Here is a 5492-nt window from a genome sequence, read left to right on the forward strand (position 1 = left end):
AAAAAAAAAAAAAAGAAGGCTCCTCAGCCATCAGTGCTTCCATATTCTGGCCAGGGGTTTTTTAATTTATGATCTTTCAATCCCCACAATTCTGCAAAATTGATATTGTCATCTCCACTTAATCAGGGAGGAATGGAGGCTTAGAAGTCCAATGACTTATTGAGGTCATAGCAATGAACAAGTGTCAAAGGCCGGCTTTACATTCACCGCACCACACTGCCATTTCAGTCTTGACCAAGATGGCCCATTCTTTCCAACTCCTTCCTATCCTTCAAGTTCAACTTCACAGCACTTCTGTAGCTTTCAGCCTTTCAGGAAGGCTTTGTTGGTGGACACAACAATTATTTGGCCCGTCTTTTCTCCTCGGTGGGCCTCAGTCTCCTCATTTGTAAAATGGACTGCTTGGGGGTGGTATTGTTGGGCCAATCAAGCCTGAAAGCTGTGGCTGGACATGGAAGGGGGCACTTCTAGGGGGTTGAGGGTTCCCCAGCACTGGTTGATGGCAGATTCCTCTACAAGTTCATCCTCCCGGTCTTACTTCATATAAAGTATTTTTTGCTTTGCCTCTTTTTCTTTCCAAAAAAAGAATCACTTGTTTTGTTTTGTTTTTTTTAATTTCTGCATAGAAGATCTGGGGTACAGGCCAGAGGTGTGTGGGCAGGGGTGAGAGAATTCACCAGAGATAAGAATAGGGAGTAGAACAGGTGGATTTATTGATACACCACTGAGGAGAGCAGCAGGCGGAGATGGTCTGCTGCACCATGTGGGTCAGCTCGTTGGGCAGGGGTTGAACTCAGACAGTACTAGCTATAGCTCTTAGACTTAGCCCCTAGACTACCAAGGAGGGCCCCCAAGACTGACTTGTTTCATAGTTTCCCTAGCTGACTTCACCTCCTTTTTTATCTGGATGACGTATGTCATCTGTTAGAAAGACAGAATTCCGAGCCCCACCTCAGACCTACTGAGTCAGAACAAGATCACATTTCGACAAGACCTCTGTTATTCCTGTGCACATGAAAATTTGAGAAGCCCGACTCTGGGCTTCATTGCAGGCCATTTCCCACAGAACTCGTCTGTTGTCTCCAAGCAGGTGTGATCGCAGAGCTGCTTTTACTGTGCACCAGCTGTGTATCAGCCATGGTACCAGTCCTTTAACAGCATTATCTTATGTCCTCTTTCCAACCTGCCAGTGAAATGGATGCTGTTATCAATCTCATTTCCAGGAAGAAAACTGGCAAGCAGAGAGAATGAGTCATAGGCTAAGGCCTTGTGTTTCTAATGCCAGTGATCTTCCAGGATAATGCCAACTGTAGTCATTTATAAGCTCTGTGTGTCACTCTGGCCAATTCACTTTGTAGCTTAGTAATGATGCATGTCGTTCTAAATGTCGTCTTCTTTTTTAATCCTTAGGGAGCACAAGAGTAAAATAAGATCAACTTAATCTAGTAAAAAAGTTCCCACAGCAGAATAAAATTTCCTTTGCCCTACCTCAGGGCCTTTGCTCCTGCCCTTCTCTTCAGCTTGGAGAACCTTTCCCACCCTTTGTCCTTGACTGGATCCTTGTCAATGTCCAGACTGGCCCGGATATCAATTTCCCATTGTTAATTGTGCCACCCCTCCCACACCCCTCTCACAGCAAGGTCACAATTTATAATTCTTGACCCAATAGCAGCCACCTGTTCCCACTTGGAGTCCACTTCTCCGCTACTTTATAGTGGCAAGGAATTCAGGAAAGTTCAGACATAATAAAACTTGCTAAAAACCCTATTTCGGCATCTCTTTCCCCTTCAGGTCCACTCATCCTAAAAAGGCCTCCACCTTGCCTCCCGTGTTCCCACTGCCTCTTTCTCCCTCAACCAGACTCTCAACCAGACTCTCAGCCAGACTCTGTCCTTTATCCAGCCTGATTTTTGACATAAGGTAATTTTGATGCTCACCCCCTCCTACCACTAGAATTTCCCCCGGCACCTCAACAGCCCTTTGGGGTGCCCACAGGCCGCCAGGTGCCTTCTTCAGAGGCTATGAAAAGTCACAGTTTAATACTTCTGAACATGCCAAGTGAATATTTATTTGCTTACTTATTTCTGATTATCTGTCTCCCCTCACTGCCCTTTAAGTACCTATGTTCACTATTAAGTCACAAAGCAGAGAGGGAGGGTAAATGAACAATTAACAACCCAAGGCTGATGCCCACTTCCTCTTGAGTTACATTTTGAAGCAAATTCATAACTGTTTTCTACATAAATGTCTATGCAGATCTCTGTAAGTGGAACCCCTTAAAAACACAACCCAGGGCCTCCCTCGTGGTACAGCACTATTGAGCTATTGCCAGTCACTGCTTCCTGAGTTCAATCCCCAGCCAAGGAGCTGATCCACATGGCATAGTGTTGGAGATGGCCCCAATTATAGGCTGTCAGAGGGCAGGGCATTTAGGTGGGAGCAGAGTCCAGCGAGTGGAGATTCCTAGAAAGGGGGAAGGGGAGCGGGCACCAGGAAGACACAGGAGTCGGAGTTGGGTGTAAGTCTTCCTGCTCATTTTTTTTTGCAGGTCTTTGTTTATACTGTTTAGCAAGAGTTAGGTACAATAATGCATCAGGTAAGTTAATAAGAAATCAACATCAAAGTTCTAAAGGAAGAGGGAAACAATGCATCCTCTTCCTGACACTTTATGGCATACTAAACTATATATCTTTGTGATTCCTTTCATGTATACAGATGTTTAACTATGACGTCAAAGGATAAGGGGTTTGGGAAAAGATGAGCTGTTAGTAAGGGATTTAGGAGTCCTAGGGAAGGAATAAATTGTGTTAACAGACTCATCAGTGATAGTCTAAAGAAAAGCTAATGGCTAACTTAAGGCTAGCAGAGAGTAGCTAGTGTTTGTTTTAAGAAAAGGTCAATTAAGACTAGAAGAGACTAGTTATTGATTGCTTAAGAAAAGGGTAAATTAAGAGGAAGCCATATAGTTATGCATTAAGCAAAACCTGTGTCAATAATGTTAGGAAATTGTCCATGGGTCCTTATGCCCTAGGAGTTTTATCTAAGATTTGCTTTTTGTTCAAAAGACCAAAGAAGCTTCCCAGGAGTTTCGATGCTGTATATAACACATTTAGTTTCTTCTCCCCGTTCTGTAGTAGCATGCTACACACAATTTTTCCACCTTACCTTTTTTTTTTTTTTTTGCATTGCTAAGCTTACTGAGATACATCACATACAAGACAATTCACCTATTTAAGCGTTCAATGTTTTTTTACTGGTCAGTATGTTTATCAGTGTTCCATGGTGTTACTATTGTTTTTAGTATTATGTGATCATCACTAAATTTTAGAACATTTTCATTGCCCAAAAAGAGAAATCCCATACCATGAGCTCTCCCTCCCCCTCCACCATCTACCCCACAGTTCAAGGGAACCACTAATCTATTTTCTGTCTCTACAGCTTTACCAATTCTGGATGCCCTCCTTGCTTTATTCACGTTACAGTCCACCCTAGCGATCTCTTATGCAATTGTATGTCTGTCAAGATACCCTTCCTTCTTTTTGCAGTCTCAGAATGCTCCATTATGAGGCTTCTTCAAACAGTCTAGTCCTTCTGATGGACGTGGGCCTGTTTCCAGACTTTTGCTATCACAATAGTTTCAGTGAACAACCTTAAGCATGTATTGATGGGTAGTTTGGGTTTTTTTTAAAGATTTTATTTATTTATGCATACAGAACTGGAGACCAAGCCAGAGGTGCAGGGGCTGTGAGAGGACTCACTAGAGACAGAGTAGGGAACAGAACAGGCCGACTGACTGAAATACACTGCTGAGGGGAGCAGCTGGTGGTTCAGGAAAGATCTGCTTTGCCAAACATCACCTCCAGGGCTGGAGATGAAACCTGCTCAAGTGAATGCAGCTAGCTTGCAGCACTGTCCACTACCCCTGTGAGCCACCAGGGAGGGCATGTTTGGTATTTTTTTTTAAATGAATAATGTAATAGTTTGTTTTTACATCTTTTTGTGGTGGGTCAAAGGGCAAACAAATGCGCGTTAATTTTACTAGCTATTACCTATTCCCCTCCATAGGGGCTATTTACATTTACACGTGGCATGGCTGAGAAAGCCTGTATGCTCCAGCCTTCCCAACAGAACAGGCTGTCAAACCTGGATTCTGGCCAGTATGATAGCTAAGAAATGATAACCCAATGTAAGTTTAATTTGCATTTCTATCATCACAAGCAAAGCTGGTATTCTTCTGCTATGTTTCATAACCACTTTCATTTTCTTCCTAGGGACAATCCTTTTTTATCCACCTCGTTCTTTGTGACTACTGTCTTAAGAGAATGTTAAAACAATTATTATTTCTTGTCTTATTAATAATGTTTGCTCATTACCAAAGAAAAATGTTCTTGTCTTATTAATAATGTTTGCTCATTACCAAGGAAAAAAATACCCATAATTCATCTCCCCAACGATGCCCCTGGAACCACTTGCTAGCCCCTTCTAACAGAAGAAAACAGATGCACACACAGGGGTGAAATAACTGCTGGTTGGTGCCAGCACTGGGAACCAGAGGTTGCACTGGAGGCCCCTGCTTAGAACAGCTGGGGGGAGGGAGAGGGGGAAGAAGGTCCTGGCCAAGTGAGGTAGGGGTGGCCAGTGGCAGCAACTGGAGAGGGGCCCTTATGAGAGTGAGAAGGAGCACCCCTCTGGAGAACTGCCCACTGTTAGGTCCCAGATCAGGCTACCCTAAGGTGCACTAAAGTGGCATATTGATTTTGAATTTTAAAACAAGTTGATAAATGAATGAGATCCTAAAACTCTCTTTTTTCTAAAAGCAGCAATTTTCTTTGACCCTCCTCCTTCTAGTCCCCTCTGAAAGCAGGAAATAAATCTATGTAAACGGATCCCCTCCCTCTCCAGAGATAGAAAGACGCCCTTATCCTCAGAGGCAGGGGTGGGAAGCTGTGTAAACAAGCTCTGCTTAGCTCACTAAATTAACTGCTCCAAGAATGTCTTCATCCTCTTCACAGGTTTATTACTTCTTAGTCTGAAAGCTATATAAACTAGGTCTGTGGTCATCAGTAAATTCCATATTTTATGGATCTCCAGGCTCACAAATTAAATTTGTCTCTTTTCTTGCTCAGCTTGCTCCTGTTACTTTATTATTGGGCCCGTCAAAGGAATCAAAGGAGGTGACTGAGAGACCCCCTGAAAATATTCCCAACATCACCCGAAAGGACATGAGTGAGGGTTGCAGCAAGAGGATAGGGCTAGAGCTGAGCTCCACTTCAGTTTTGGGGACCTAATCATGTCCTCCAGGACAGGTGTCTCTCCATCTCTTTAGAAGGAATAGGTCTGGGTTGTCCGTATATTAAGAAGGAGGGAACACTCCATTGGAGGACCCGGATGGGCAAGAGCAGGTGAGCTTAGGCTTTGCAGCTCTAACTAGAAACTCCAGAGGGAATAGGCGGGACAGGTTTGGCCTGACTTGCAGTTCTGCTTTTCCACAC

At 43.6% G+C, this 5492-nt stretch overlaps 1 long non-coding RNA gene across 1 annotated transcript in view; it reads left to right on the top strand.

Annotated features, from left to right (window-relative positions):
- The window catches only part of LOC105854000, a 13300-nt gene that overhangs the window by 740 nt on the left and 7068 nt on the right, over positions 1-5492 (top strand). The gene's annotated exons all lie outside the window — the stretch shown is intronic.

This window comes from Condylura cristata, unplaced genomic scaffold (assembly GCF_000260355.1).
Source record: "Condylura cristata isolate star-nosed mole 26May11 unplaced genomic scaffold, ConCri1.0 scaffold00023, whole genome shotgun sequence".
In the NCBI taxonomy this organism is placed as follows: Eukaryota; Metazoa; Chordata; class Mammalia; order Eulipotyphla; family Talpidae; genus Condylura; species Condylura cristata.